This window comes from Marmota flaviventris, chromosome X, assembly GCF_047511675.1.
Source record: "Marmota flaviventris isolate mMarFla1 chromosome X, mMarFla1.hap1, whole genome shotgun sequence".
Taxonomy (NCBI): Eukaryota; Metazoa; Chordata; class Mammalia; order Rodentia; family Sciuridae; genus Marmota; species Marmota flaviventris.
Genome location: NC_092518.1, coordinates 116445498 through 116462307, shown reverse-complemented (window position 1 = coordinate 116462307; position 16810 = coordinate 116445498). Strand labels below are relative to the sequence as shown.

Genomic DNA, 16810 nt, shown 5'->3' with positions numbered 1-16810 from the left:
CACATACAAACAAAGATGTTGTGTCCGCCGAAAACTGAAAAATAAATATTAAAATTATCTCTCTCTCTCTCTCTGTCTGTCTCTCTCTGTCTCTCTCTCTCTAAAAACAATTATATATTTCAACAAAGTTTTATATATATACATATATATATAACATATAATATATATGCATATATGTAACATAATATATATATATATATATATATATATATATATATATATATAAACATTTTAAGCCCAGCTGTATTAAATCTATTCATATTGTGCAATTGTCACCACCATGCATCACCAGAACTCTTTTCATCTCCCCAAACTGAAACTCTGTCCCCATGAAACATAACTTCCCTTTTCTCGCTCCATGTGGCCCCTGTCAACCACCACTGTACTATCTGTCTCTGTGAATTTGAGTACTCTAGGTACCTCATATGAGTGGAATAATTCAGTATTTGTCCTCTTGTGTCTGACTTATTTCATTTAGCACAATGTCCTCAAGGTTTATCCAGTTCCAGCATGTAGCAGAATTAAGTACATTTTAATAAAGGAAAGTATCACATCTATAGAATCAGAGTTTTATAGAATATTTATAGGCCTTCTAATATGCACAGGATAAATATATAACAATATACAAATGCCCTGCTCCACTAGTGCTATGCCTCCCACTTTTCTGGAAACACCTGACTACATCCTTTATATGAAAAGCTACAGATTCCTGGATTATTATCAGAATTCCTCGGGAGCTTTGGGAAAACACCTGGACACTATCCCAGACCTAATGAGACAGAATCTCTGGGGATGGCTTGGAAGTCTGTCTGTCAGCAGGCTCCTGAGATATTTCTGAGGATCAATCAGATTTGGGGGTCACTGTTCCATGGCTGACTTGAAGGCAGGACTTCAGGTCTTTGTCTTTTTATACCTCCAACAGTACAGTGACAACATAGATGTCAAACTCAAAAATATCATACTGACGTGATAAATTGAAAAATTCTGTAAATATAGGGGAGACAAGACTTAAAATCATTTTTCCTTATGGGTGTTGTTTTCTCTTCAGACGTTTCTCTGTAAAATAGGGGTACTGGCAGTCCACCTTATAGGGTGTCTGACTCAGATCAGATACATGTGGGAAAGCAATAGCTGATCCTATGAAAATTTCTTATAAGCCTCCTATGAACCCATGCCAGGAGCTGTGGGAGATTGACAAGAAGTTTAAAACACGATTGCTGCTCTCATAGTGCTCAAGACCAGTCTGAAACCAAATTCATCCAGATGGAACAAGTGAGGTGCAATGACTTCTGAGTAGGGTAGATATTTAAGCCAGGTGCTCTTTGGAGAAGCTTCATGGGTAAGACTTGAGCTGGTCCCTGAAGGAAAAATAGGATTTGGAGAAAGAAACAGGAAATACTAGAACATTCCCAGAGAAAGGAATGGCATCAGTCATGGCTGAGGCAGTTACCTATGGGTATATTTGAGTTGGCCCAATGAGACTTGTCTCATCACACAATGCCCTGAAAGAACTCTGGAAATTCAACTGTTTAGAATTCTGTTCCTTAGGATGGCTCTTTTGGGAACACACCTGGGCTACTTTGTGTTTGACCTTGCTTACACCTTAGTGTGCATTAAACGAGAATACTTTCTCCCTAACAGCTAGGTGGGATGGGTGGGCTGAGGGATAGAACTCTGAAAGAGGCCCAAGAATGGGTCATTTTATAGCTCCAGAAATATATGAGTCTTTCATTTGGCAGGGTTCTCAACTGTCAGCAGTGACATCATTTTGAACATACAAGCTCTCATTTTTCATTTCATACCTAGGTTTTCCTTCCCAGTCCCTTCAAATTTTGACTTCTAGGCTCAACCTCAGACTAGAGAAAGCAGATCAGGGGGAAGGAGGAGATCGATCAAATTATGTGCAAATATGGCATAATGAATCCCAATATTCTGTATCATTATAATGTACCAATAAAAAAGTTGCCTTTGCAAATATTTCCCCCCCCCAGAGACTGCTGATTTCAGCTCAGCATGTTTCTGAATAGCTGAGATTGAAGATAGAGGCCATTTATCTTCCCTCTTTATGCTGTGAGGAAGCTAGTCTCCCCTCCCAGGAACACATTTGGGGCATCTCTTCCTGGCCAGCCCTCCATTCCTTCCAGCCATTACACCAGTTAGCCTGGCCATCCAGCCTTTGTTTGGTTTGGCAAGTCCTCAGCTAACTTAGGCAAAGACATTGAGGAAAATGTTCAAAAGGCTTGACTTCTGGAGGTTCAGGAATGAGCCTATGACATGGAAGCCCATCTACTTTTGTTTCACTTTCCTCATAGAGCCAGCACTTGCCATTTGAAGGAGTTACTTTGGTTTTGGTGCTCCAATTAGGCACATCCATAATTAATCACTGAGTTAACTCACAAATTATTCCTTCGGAGTCTACAACATGCTAAGCTGTGTGTGGAAGACCAAAGAAGCAAAAGGCAGATCCCTTTCTTACGAGAAAAAGATCTTTTCTCTCTCCCAAATATATGCATAGAAAACATTTAGTTCTCAAGACAAAGAAGTAGAAGGTTAAAGGCAAATTATTGCGGGGGGGGGGTGGGGGTGGGGGGTCAGTGTCAACAGTTTGGAAAAGAATAATACAAAGTCTAAGAAGGGGAAGTGGTCCAGTAAGTTTTCCAGTAGGAGGTGGCTATGAGCTGGACACTGATAGGTGAACTGAATTTGGAAAATATATTTAGGCAAGTTTTATCATCCTATGACTCTTTTTTAAAAGTATTTTTTAGTTGACAGACCTTTATTTTACTTATGTGTATGTAGTTCTGAGAATTGAATCCAGTGCCTCACACATGCCAGGCACTGAGTCACAACCCTAGCCCCCATCCTATCACCCGTTTTTTGTTTTTGTTTTTTATATATTTATTTTTTAGTTGCAGTTGCACACAATACCTTTATTTGATTTATTTTTATGTGGTGCTGGGGATCGAACCCAGGCCCCTGCACATGCTAGGCGAGCGCTCTACCACTGAGCCACAACCCCAGCCCCCACATCCTATCACTCTTTTTTTTTTTTTTTTTTTTTTTGAGAAAGAGAGAGAGAGAGAGAGAGAGAGAGAGAGAGAGAGAGAGAGAAAGAGAGCGCGAGCTTTTCATATAAAGGATGTAGTCAGGTGTTTCCAGAAAAGTGGGAGGCATAGCACTAGTGGAGCAGGGCATTTGTATATTGTTATATATTTATCCTGTGCATATTAGAAGGCCTATAAATATTCTATAAAACTCTGATTCTATAGATGTGATACTTTCCTTTATTAAAATGTACTTAATTCTGCTACATGCTGGAACTGGATAAACCTTGAGGACATTGTGCTAAATGAAATAAGTCAGACACAAGAGGACAAATACTGAATTATTCCACTCATATGAGGTACCTAGAGTACTCAAATTCACAGAGACAGATAGTACAGTGGTGGTTGACAGGGGCCACATGGAGCGAGAAAAGGGAAGTTATGTTTCATGGGGACAGAGTTTCAGTTTGGGGAGATGAAAAGAGTTCTGGTGATGCATGGTGGTGACAATTGCACAATATGAATAGATTTAATACAGCTGGGCTTAAAATGTTATATATATATATATGTTATGTTACATATATGCATATATATTATATGTTATATATATGTATATATATAAAACTTTGTTGAAATATATAATTGTTTTTAGAGAGAGAGAGACAGACAGAGAGACAGAGAGAGAGAGAGATAATTTTAATATTTATTTTTCAGTTTTCGGCGGACACAACATCTTTGTTTGTATGTGGTGCTGAGGATCGAACCCGGGCCGCACGCATGCCAGGCAAGCTCGCTACCGCTTGAGCCACATCCCCAGCCCCGAAATATATAAATTTAAATATATGTATTTAAACAAGAAAGCATAGAAAATGTTTTTTTGTTTTGTTTTGTTTTGTTACCAGGGATTGAACCCAAGGGCACTTAGCAACTGAGCCACATTCCTAGACCTTTTTATATTTTATTTTGAGAAGGGTCTTGATAAATTATGTAGTGCCTCACTGAGTTGCTGAGGCTGTCTTTGAACTTGCAAACTTTCTGCTTCAGCCTCCAGAGCCTCTGGGATTACAGGCATGTGCCATCATCCCTGGCTAACAAGCAGCTCTTGTAGAATTTTGAGCAGAGGAGTGAGATGCTGAAAGCAGATGTGTAGGAAGATTAATTTGGTAGTGACCGAAAGGATGGATAGAATGAAAGCAGACTAGTGAGCAGACTTCCTAGGAATACAACCATGGTGTGATAAGGAGCAGAACTGGGATGGTGGTGATGAGAATAATGAGACGGAGGCAACTCAAAGGCTAATTGAAAGTCAAGTGAAGGGCAGTACAACCAAATCTCAGACATCTATGAAATGGCAGATGATTAGGGCTTCTAGACCTGGGTGATGGGTCATGGTAGTGCCCTCAACTGAAATGAAAATCATGGGGAAAGAAGATGGTCTGCGGCAAATGTGAAACATTTGGTTTAGTACATAAGGAATTGGAGATTATAGTGGAACATTCAAATAGAGATCATTTCCAAGCAGCTGGAAATATGAGAATGGAGCTTGGGGTAGAGGTCAGAGGTCATTAAAGTCTCATTTTAAATCTGCATACTTTACACAGAATGGTCTTCCAGTGACATTCTCATTTTTATTTAGTGTTAATTTAAAAGACATATTGTTTTCATAAAGAAATTGTGGTGTAAGACTTTAAACGCAAGAGAGTAAGCAGTTAAGTGCCTTCAAAGCCAGAAAACATCAAGGAAAGGGTGGCAATGGCCCAAGTGAGTAATTATAAATTTTCTCTTCTGGAAATAAAAGAGAGTAAAACCATGGTGTAATTTCCAGTTGTTTTTTTTTTTTTTTTTTTTCTTGGAACTCTAATGCATAGAAGGATTTAGTGTCCTTGTCACCCAATGCAACCTTTCAAAGAACTGCTGGATGAGTATTTAGTAATGGACCTTTGGCAACACCTTGTATGGAATCCAGCTTCTCTGCAATTAATGCAGTGTGGCAGCTGCCTGAATGACTCATATCAGGATATCACATAACACCACATAATTTCACAAAGTCAGAAAGGGAGGGTAGATGCTGTTCAGTGCCTCGTCTGTTATATGCTCGCTCAGTGAATGAAAGGCTATATCCCCTTAAGCATGACCGGCAAAACTTTTGGATTTGCTCAAGCCAACAATTTCATCTTGGATTTCTGTGAGTCAAATGGTTAGTGACTGTCCGAGTTGGAGAGAACAGTGGGTTTTGCAGAGGTTCCCATGTGCTCTTATAGCAGGAGGGAGAACGGTTTGCTCTGGACACATTCTCAGAGGAAGGGATTGTGGGGAATCTGCTTCTAAACCTGCTTCATTAAGTCAGGGCTGGGAAATGGTGAAGTTTCTCTTAGCCTTTCCACTTCTCTTTCTGTCTTCTTTCTCCTCACAACAATAGTCTACATCCTTACCTCCAAGTTCCAAAAACTGTCACACAGTGCTAGGACCCCACTGTGAGGCCTCACTAAAACTAATAACAACCACTGTGAACTGAAATTGACAATGTATCCCATGTTGTGTTAGGTGTTTTATATATGTGCTATCTCATTTAGTCATAAAACAAATTTATGAGGTAAATACTATTTTTCCCTTTGTTGTACAGGTTAGAAAACTGAGGCTTCAGAAGGTAAAGTCAATTCTACTAAGGCAAAACCTAAATCCAGTGCCCTTTCTATCACATCACCCTTTGCCACAGAGTAACATGAAAGGGCTAATATGTGGCCACTCAGCAGCCAGATCAACCTAAGCAACCAATACTCTCACATCAAGTCTTTGAGTAGTGAGATTCTTAAAAACTCTTAAATCTATCCCCTCAGGCAGACTCCACTGATGACCTAAAAGGAAATTGGAAAGATATTTTCTCCCCTTGACTTGGGTAAAGGGAGAGTATTTTACAAGAAGTTCATATTCACTTTTTTAAAAAATAATTTTTACTTGTCAATAGATCTTTATTTTTTATTTATTTAATATATGGTGCTGAGCATTAAACCCAGGGCCTTACACATGCTAGGCAAGCAAGCACTCTACCACTGAGCCACAACCCCAGCCCCTCACTTTTTTTAATTAAAAAAATTTTAGATGTAGATGGACACAATACCTTTAATTAATTAAATAATTAAACTATTTGTTTTTATGTGGTGCTGAGGATTGAACCCAGCACCTCACATATTCCAGTCAAGTGCTTTACTGCTGAGCTATAGCTCCAGTCCCCACAGTCACTTTTTTTTAAAAAAATTATTTTTTTAGTTGTAGATAGACACAATACCTTTATTTTATTTATTTACTTATTTTTATGTGGTGCTGAGGATCAAACCTAGGGCCTCCCATGTGGTAGGCAAATGCTCTACCTTTGAGTGACAACCCAAGCCCCCCACTTACCAGTCACTTTTTAGATGCTTTCAGATCAGAGAAAAATTTTTTAGTATTTGGACTTTGATGCTATCTAGCCCCTGCCATGAATGGTTTGTGACAGAGCCCGGATGCCAACATCCCTTTCATGATTCCTTTCTACTAATACATCATCAGATATAAGAATGGTACAAGATTTAAGGGGCAATGATTTGTGCTTACCTCCTGTCAAACTTCAAGTCTCCTGAAAGGGTATGCTATCATTTTTCTTGAATTATCACCTCATACCTTATTGCCATCAGATCATCCCAGTGATTTCTTCTTTGGGGGGGCACACTGGGGATTGAATTCAGGGTTACTTAACCACTGAGCCACATCCTCAGCCATTTTTTATAATTTATTTAGAGACAGGGTCTCGCTGAGTTGCTTAGGACATCACTGATTTGCTGAAGCTCCTGACCCCTAGGATTACAGGTGTGGGCCACCATGCCCAGGTCCCAGTGATTTCAAAATGAAGGCTGAAAACCATGATTCTTGGTTACACTGGAAGAAGGAAAAAGGATAAGAGCCAAGCTACAATTTGGGCTCTGGAAGGAAGAACCCAAGAGAAACCCAGCTTTGTTTTCAAATTCCTCAAGGGTCATTTCTGGCCCTCAGCACATGGCTGTCTATATGGCTGACTAATGTAATGCCTAAAGTAAGACTTATGATCTTCTGCTTGTGATTCACAAGTGGTTGAAGGAGAATCTTTTTTAAAAATGATAATTATACAAGTACTGTCCTACCTGGAGGAAGTTTACCATGGCCTACCCTCCCTAAGTGAGGCTGAGTTTCAAGGTGCTTATTCAGCAATAGACAGAGATTAGACTGAGCACTTCATATTCTTTCATGTAGTCCTCACAGTGCCAAACAAGATGGCTGGCTGGCATGAGAAGGGTGTCTAGCCAGGAAAAAGAATATTTTCTTTTTTTATTTACTTTTTGATAAAACTAATCAGCCCATATAAGAGTAAAACCAGTAATTCTGCTCTCCATGCTATACCCTAGTTTTATTATTTTACCCTATGAAAGTAAAAAAAAAAAAAAAACTGTAGAACACCAGAGCTGGAAGGGTACTCTAAATTAATTTAGTCCCACCCTTATTTTCATAGATGGGGTACAGAAAGGCCCTGAGAAGGAATGGATTTACTCAAGGTCACATAGTGACTTAGTTGTGGGCTAGAACCCGGATGTCCTGATTCCTGGATGAGCCCTCTTCCAAGCCACCACATTGCAACCTCATCAACAGCAGACCTCTAATTAAGGGCTTCTTGGCTTATATATATTTCAGGTTCCAAAGTATTGTTCTCACTGGCTTTAAGGACTCATTTGGTAATCCAAGGCTCTTTGGATAGTGCCTAACTGTCATCCTGGATCATTCTCCCCAGATCAGCTACAATCCAGGCCAGGATGGGACATTGCCACAAAATCAGTCTTCCCTGGCTTCTGCAGTATGAGTAAAGGAAAATGAATGTCTCTGTCTTCTGTCTGGGACTCTCAGATTGCTAAACAGATGTCTGTCTCAAATGTGTTCTTAGACACTGGGCAGGGAAACATATCAGTTACAAGCCACAGTAAGTGCACACAAGCATTTAGAATACAAAAGAGAGCTAGTTGTTGCCTAGCTCACTTTCTCTCTCTCTCTCTCTCTCTCTCTCTCTCTCTCTCTCTCTCATAGAACTAAATGTACAAAACACTGAATTTTCTTTTCTTTTTCAAAGTAGATGCATATAGAGTCCCTGACTTGAAACAGTCGTGTGTGTGTGTGTGTGTGTGTGTGTGTGTGTGTGTGTTTTGTACCAAGGATTGAACCCAGGAGTGCTTAACCACTGAGCAACATCCCCAGCTGTATTTTGTATTTTATTTAGAGACAGGGTCTCCCTGAGTCACTTAGCACCTCGCTTTTGCTGACGCTGGCTTTGAACTTGCGATTCTTCTGCCCCAGCCTCTCAAGCTGCTGGGATTACAGGTGTGTGTCAGTGTGTTTGGCTTTGTGTTTTTTTGAAGGGGCTTTATAACCCAAGTCACAGTCTTCACAGGCATTAGACTCCAGACGACACAGATTTTTCCATTCACATGAAATAACCAATATTTCCACAGCCTTTACCAAGGATGGGACACCATTTTGTCCAATCTGTTGTATTCCATATGTTTCCATGCTTCACCTCCTCTTGCCCATCAACCTGTGGCCCAGGGTGGGTGCTATTTTAGGAGCTAACCTAAGCAGAAAGACAGTAGCATTGAGCTGAGGAATTTGAGAAGGGGTTCCTATATATCTGCCACTAGGCTCAGCTCCCATTTCACTTTAAGCTTCTGCCCAGTAAAAGTAACAGTCTGGTGTTGCCACCTAATGCTGCAGATATCTCATTCCTTCTGGAGCCACTTTCAACAACTCAAATATAGCAGGGGACACAAGTCAGAACATGTTCCTCAGGAAGTGCACATGACAAACACAGCCACTCACTCAGCAGGGACAAAGGTACTCCTCTGTAGAAGCTGACAGCTGCTCTGTTGAGGCCCTGTAGAGGGGCAGGGCAGCCTTCCAAGACAGGAAAAAGCCATCTATTCTCCACCATCACCTTTTTCTACCAATAGAGAAACTTGGGGCAAGTCTATCCTAGTGTGTTGTCCAAATCGCACAAGGCCCTATATGCACTCTATAGGATTTGAGAGCTATGCTACTAGTGCCAAATTTGAGCAAAGCTGATCTTGGTGACTATCTTCACATTCTTTTCTTTTTTTAAAAAAATATTTTTAAGACATTAATGGGCGTTTATTTTACTCATGTATTTTCATGTGGTGCTGAGAATCAAACCCAGTGCCTCACACATGCCAGGCAAGTGTGCTATGCTAGCCTGCAGCCCCAGCCCGCCATCTACACATTCTAATGTAAGCATTATCCAATAGGGCTCTAAGGATCTCTCCTCCCCAGCCATTATGCTGTCCAAAATTCCAGACCAGACATGTCACTCACAGACACTGCCATTTCCATCATTTCCTTCTGAGGGCAACAGCATGGCCCACAGTCCCAAGATGAAGAAAATGGTCACAGATGAGCACCTGATCCAAGCACAGTCAATCCATCAGCTGAGCAATGACCTTTGTATGAAGTGGCATAAGTAAGAAAGACTGTACTCTATAAGGCATTGCAAAATAGCTAGGACTTAGCACCTGTCTTCTTAGGATTCAAGTGGAAAATACAGAGAGTTTTCAGTTTGTTGGCAACAGAAGTATAAATGAATAGACACTAAATCAAAGCAGAGAGAGACCAATGAGAGTGTTTTATTTATTTATTTGTTCTTTTTAGATATACATGACAGTAGAGTGTATTCTGACATATCACACATACATGGAGTATAACTTATTCTAATTAGGATCCCATTCTTGTGGTTTTACATGATGTGGAGTTTCACTGGTCGTGTATTCATATATGAACATAGGAAAGTTATGTCTAGTTCATTCCAGTCTTTCCTATCCCAATTCCCCTCCCTTCCCTCATTACCCTTTGTCTATTCCTATGAATGTCTAGTCTTCCAAGGGTTTCTTTAAATGGCAGAGCATTCGATAATATTCTGGCTGTTGAGATATTGACATTCAACCCCTGGAGCTCCCTTAGTTTCTGTTCTGAGGTTCTCCTAGAAGTTTTAAAGGGATGTTCATTTTCCTTTATGTAGTTGGTGTCAGGCTGTACTGGTCTAAAGGGGATCCTTCTGTTGAGACTGATAGGGAGAATTTTTAGTACAAGATGGGCTCATTTTACTTGGAACTTGATTTCAACTATTGGTAAGTCTACCAGTCTCTTACACATGTTAGGAAAGTCCCATCCTCATTCCTCTCTCATGTCACTCCTGTACTCAAGTATAATCCAAAATTGATCATCACTTGATCATCACTTGTGACATTAGGCCCACAAGGAGATTATCCTTTCTTTTTCTGACAGGGCATTCCAACCCAGGTCACTCCAGCCAGGCAGTGTGTTCTTGCCTGTAGTGGGCATGCCAACTTAGCATTTTCCTTCATATGTAGGTCAACATGATTGCAGATGCCCGGCTCAGTTTTCTGGCTTTGTACACAGTACCCACACAGACTGACACGGGCACCAAGTAAGGTAGGGCACAAAGCCAGTGTTGACTTTATGGAAGCTCCAGAAGCAAAAAGCATTTCATAGAAGAGTGTGCTCCTTCCAAGCCTTTAGCCACAATAGCTAGCATGCATGGCTTTACAGTGTTTTTCAAGCCACATACGCACTCCATTTGGGCTCACTGTTATGGATAGGACTTTGGAAGAATCTTATCCCCAACTTAACCAAAGGCCAGCTTCTTCATCTGTTTTCAATCTGAGCTGAATTAGCTAGAGAGAGACAACTGATACAAGGCCACTGTTTTCAAACCTCTGGCAATCTGTGGCAGAAAAGATTTGTGATCTTTGTGTCATCACGTGGTAAGAGCTGACCAGAATCTTTTCCCAACTTCTAGGCTCCTTAGTGAGCCCTTCTAAAACAGTTTGTGAAATTCCTCTATTTCTGCTGTTCACAGTGGAGGGTGGGGGTAGGCCCACAAAGATGGAGATAGGTGCTATAGCTAACATCTCTAGAACTCTGCAGATGAAGTCCATGAAAGGTCTGGGATAATTCTAGACCACATGGGTCTAAGCCAAATTCCACTTTACTGTTCAACTCTCACCCCCAAATCAACTGTCAGCTTCAATCATACTAAAAAACTGAAAAGTTTGAGGCTTTGTACCCCTATAGTTTTTCTTTATATACTGAGGCATCATAGAAAATTCAGGAGATGGAGTGGGTGATGAAGAAATCATTGAAATTTAGCAAATAAATCACATAAGGTAGTAATGCACATAGTTCCTGGGCTTATCTCTACCACTTGTGACTGGACAAGGATGAAATGGCATCTTGGTTTAATAATCAAAGACTTCATCTGCTCTTTTTTAACTGCACCTGCTGCTGAGATTAGCTTTAATCGGACATTTCACCTAGGCCATCTGATTAACGTACATTCTCTAGTCTAGAGCAGGTAAGGAGGCACTCGAATCACCTATGGCAAGACCAGGATCCAGTAACCCTAAACAAGGGAGGAGATGCCTTTAGGTCAAAGGGCTCCTCTGCCCTATACCTTTGTGCCTCTCAGAACTTATTCAAGCTTGCTTGTCTCCCTGACATGACCTACAGCCTGGGCTCCATACCACTTCCAGCTCCCCTACAAAGAGTATCATTTGCCAAAGGCCCTCCTTTCCAAAGTGCCTATTACCAGATAAATTAGATCAGATTGACTAATTAGGATCCCATTCTTGTGGTTGTACATGATGTGGAGTTTCACTGGTTGTGTATTCTTATATGAACACAGGAAAGTTATGTTCAATTCTTTCCACTGTCTTTCCTGTTCCCATCTCCCTCCCCTTCCTTAATTCCTCTTTGTCTAATCCAATGAACTTCTAACCCCACCCCCCAACTTATTGTGTGTCAGCATCTGCATTTCAGAGAGAAAATTCAGCCTTTGGTTTTTTGGGATTGGCTTATTTCACTTACCATGATAGTCTCCAGTTCTATCCATTTACCGGCAAATGCCATCATTTCATTCTTCTTAATGGCTGAGTAATATTCCTTTGTGTATATATACCACATTTTCTTTATCCATTCATCAGTTGAAGGGCACCTAGGTTGGTTCTATAGCTTAGCTATTGTGAATTGAACTGCTATAAACTGTGATGTGGCTTTATCACTGTAGTATGCTGATTTTAAGTCCTTTGGGTAAATGCCAAGGAATGGGATAGCTGGGTCAAATGGTGGTTCCATTCCAAGTTTTCTGAGGAATCTCCATACTGCTTTCCATAGTGTTTACACAAATTTGCAGTCCCACCAGCAATGTATGAGTGAACCCTTTTCTCCATATCCTTTCCAGCATTTATTGTTGCTTGAATTCTTAATAATTGCCATTCTGACTGGAATGAGATTAAATCTCAGTGTAGTTTTAATTTTCTAATTGCTAGAGATGGAACTGCATTTAAATACTAGGATTTGCATCTTTTCCCCATGGCTTCTTGTTGCACAATATTGTTGATGATGATGGTAAATTCATTTTATTCAACTAGTATTTTCTGAGTTCCTACCATGGGCTAGGAATGGTGCTACGCTCTCAGTAGTCATCAGTGAATAAAACAAAAGACCTCTGCTTTCATGGTGCTTATATTCTTCATTTATCTTTATATCTCTGCCTTTTTCATCCCTATCTTCATCCTTGAATTTCTCTTAAATTTTCAGGAAGTTTCCTAAATAGGTATATTTAGGACCTAACACAGCTGAAGTGCTTGGTAAATAGTTGCTGAATTAATGAATGTGTGTGTGTGTGAGTGGGGGGGGCAGAGAGGCAGAGAGAGAGAGAGACAGAGGGGGGCAGACAGAAAGAGATGACTGTGTACAACACCAGTCCACATCTACACTTTACCTCAATCTATTCCCTGCTTGGAAGAGTATCTTACTTCTCTGTGATTATCCTTTAAGGTAGCCTCATTTTCTCAATAACAGTTTCCCAAGAGGATCTCCTCTCAACAACTAAAGCACTTACCACTCATTTGATTTTCATCACACACAATATTGTGACAGCTTGGAAACTGTAGTTTGATTATTTAACTCTGTTAATGGCCACTGAAGAATTTGGGTAGGTTCTTTCAAGGTAAATAATTTCCAGTTTCCCAGGGACCTATGGAAATAATGGCACCCTAACACAAAAGCAACCAAGGCAATTTTAGGCCTGAGAAAAGAAAATGTTTCTCCATCCCTTCTGTGATAGGGACCATGACACATGAGATTCTTCCAGGCCTGGTGGCACAAGTGTGATCAGAACCTGCCTGTATGATTCCTGGAAAGTCTTAGGCCCTCAACTTGCAGCGTGTTCACCTGTATAACAAAGGGATTGACCTCTGGACACTGAGATCCTTTGCAGTTTTCTATCTGTTAGGCTTGACTCCTCCTGGCTTCAGGCAGGGAGGAAACAGCTAGGACATTTGAGAAAGTACAGCGCCTTCTCAAATGGTGGTTAACACCGCCATGTCTGCCCTGCTCTAATTAAAAGTGCAGTACACAGACACTTGGATTTTGGCTTTAATTAAGGCAGCCAGAGGAAAAGTCTAGGATTACAGCAAATGCCCCACATATAGAACTGATTTTCCAAACTCTGAATTGAGTACTTTTCTCAAGACGCCATTGCCGCAGGGATGGGAAAAGGAAGGTGTTTTCTTTCTTCACAATAATTGCTTATACAGAAATCCTTCCAGAAACAAAGAAATGGCCAGCATTTCAGGCAGGACCCTCTACTCCTCCTGCACCCACCCCTCCTCTTTGCAATAGGCATAGGGCTTGTTGACATAGGATATGAAAGCCAGTGAGATGGAGCAGCTAAAATGGTGTGCTCTGGCATTGGGCACATCCGGGGCTTAATCCCGGCTGTCATTCACTCATTGGTTGCGTGACCTTAGGCAATTTAGTTTAACCTGTGATCCTTAGTTCCTTATCTGCAAGCGGGAATACAGTTACATGTATGACAGTGATCTCATATGATAGTAATTGAGCTGAAAAATTCCTATTGCCTAGTAACATCAAAACCATCATTAGCTGTTAGCACAACACATCACCATGACCCATGTGTTCATGGTGATGCTGGTATAAACAAACCTACTGTGCTTCCAGCTACATAATAATTTAACACACATGATTATGTGCAGTACATAATATCTGAGAATGATAATAAATGACCTTGTTACTGGTTTATGCACTTACAGTAATATACTTTTTGAAATTTTGGTTGTTCTTGTTAACTAACATATAATTGTATATATTTATGGGTGCAATATTTCAGTACAAGTATATAATGTATTGACCAAGTCAGGGTAATTTACATTTTAATCTCTTTAAACATGTGTTTGTTTGGAGTCTTCAAGCTGTTATCTTCTAATTTGCTTAAAATATATAATAGGTTATTGTGAACTGTAGTCACTCTCTGTGCTGTAAAACACTAGAACTTATTCTTCCTAGCTGTATTTTGGTGCCCACTATCCAACCTCCCTCTACTCCAACTCCCCCAACCCTTCTTGGCCTCTAGTAATTTCTCTTCTCTCCTTTTCTACTTTGATATCAACTGTTTTAGCTTTTACATATGAGAGAAAACACGCAATACTCGTCTTTCTGTGCCTGTCCATCCAGTTGCTTGGGCCTAAAACCTGGGAGTGCTTCTGGATTTCTCTTTCCTTTATTCCCCACATCAAATCTATTGGAAAATTCTGTTGGCTTCCTTTTCAAAATATACCCAGAATCTGATCACTTCTCACCACCTCCACCACTGCCATCCTCATCCAAGCCACCATCATCTCTGAATTAGACCACCATCACATCCTCCTAAATGATTTCCCTACCTCAAGCCTTGCCTCCTCAGTCTATTCCCAATGCAGTAGCCAAGTCTATCTTTTTTTAACACTTTAAAAATATTTTTATTAGTTATTGAAGGATATTTATTTATTTATATGTGGTGCTGAGAATAGAACCCAGTGCCTCACACATGCTAGGCAAGTGTTCTGCCAATGAGCTGCAGTCTCAGCCCCAACTCAGTCTTTTTAAAGCCTAAAATGGAGCATAATATCCCCTGACAGCAAACCCTTGATGTTTTTCCAGGGTACTTGATCCCCAACACTGCAAATAATAATAATAATACACATGGCCAAGACCTCTTCCAGATCTATGAAATAAAAAATCTCTTAGGTCAGGGTTCAGAAATCTGCTTTTTGAACAAGTTCAGCTAATAACATACATTTATATAGCACTAACTGCTACTTTTCTAATTTTTGGCAAATATTAAGCCATTTACTCCTCATCTTAATCATTTTAACATTCCCATTTTACTGATGAGTAAACTGAAGCACAGGGAGGTTTTCTTCATTTGGCCCAAGGTCCACCCAGTAGGAAATAGTGAAGTTGAAATTTATACCCAGGCAGTCCATTCTCTTAACCACTATTGGGTGCTGCTTCGGCCCAGTTGCTTCTTTGATCAGTTGTGTTTAGGACCTACAGCTACATTGTCTCCAGTGAGGACACCAAAGCCCAGACAAAACAATGGACCTCTTTGAAAAGTTAAGACAGGTTTCGTGTCTTCCCATCTCATGAGCATTTCATTTGGAACAGTCACTTTGGGCTCTGTGAGGACAGGTCCAGGAAACATGTTGCCCACAAAGAAACTTAGGCCCAAGATGTTGTCTAGAAAAGTTTTTGCTTTGGCAGTTGGCATCAGGGGATGCAGGGATACATTCTGGCATTGGGTTGTCTAACCATCTTTGGGGGCATCCGAGCTTAGAGTCAGAGATCGCCCTTCCCTCAGAGCTCAGTTATCAAAGCCACTGGTGAGAAATCCAGAGTAGTTGAGGATGGCATAAGAGCAGCCCCCCTGACTTCAGCCAAGGGAGTAGTGCTTGTGCCAGGGCCTCAGCAGCACTCCCACCCCCACCCCCACCAGCCGCCACTGAGAGAGCCACGGGATGGCCCAGTCAGATGACATGCCTCAGTTACTCTCCATGGAGGCCATGGGCCAAATAGGCTTTTCAATTTCCAGATGCTTTTTAATTAATATAAAGGCCACTCTGTAACTTAACTTTCAATGAACAAAGTTTCCTTAGTAGAATGACTGTGCAAGTTCACCCTTTTTCCTTTACTTCTCATTGAGCAACTTAATGTTTCTAACCAATAAATTATGACTTCAGTCCCATGGCAGCAAGGGGCATTGGAAGGGTTAAGTGACTTTTGGAAGGTCACTCTGCCAAAGAAAGACTCCTTTGTTCTCTCCTCCCCTTCACTCCTGTCTCTGCTAGCCTATATTCTGTCTTTGGGAGAGACATGCAAGAGGACCAGGCATGGCTGGCTCAGAACCAGAGGGGCAAGCAATATTTTGTTGACCTTGTCCATCCGGGTATTCACACTCTCCATGTCTTCTCCAAAAAGAATCCTGTGAGCTCAGATTATCTGTCTTGGTGGCCCACCCTGTGCATTCCAACTGTGCTCCCATCTTCTGGGAACATAGACAGTTGTAGAGGGAGGAGGGAGACCATTTTTATTTCTATCTAGACCACAGTTAGAGGTGATATTTGGGGAAGCCTATAGAGATACAAGCAAACCTCACTGATTTCTGTCTTGGACTTCCCTTTGTCTAGAATTCTAGCATAAGAAAGGAGGAAGAGGCTGGATGGCAGCGTAGCATTCTGCCCAGATATGATTTCCTTATTTCTTCTTCTTGATTATAAGCCAACGAAGCCATGAATATAGTTCAGAGACAATTGGACTGTCTATAGGCTCAGAACAAAGCCTGC

The 16810-nt window shown here is 40.9% G+C and overlaps 1 non-coding gene across 1 annotated transcript; it reads right to left on the bottom strand.

Moving 5' to 3' along the window:
* Positions 1 to 2947: 2947 nt before the first annotated feature.
* On the bottom strand, positions 2948 to 3020 carry Trnaa-agc (transfer RNA alanine (anticodon AGC)). The gene has a single exon. It is a non-coding gene; the product is annotated as a tRNA-Ala (tRNA).
* Positions 3021 to 16810: the final 13790 nt, after the last annotated feature.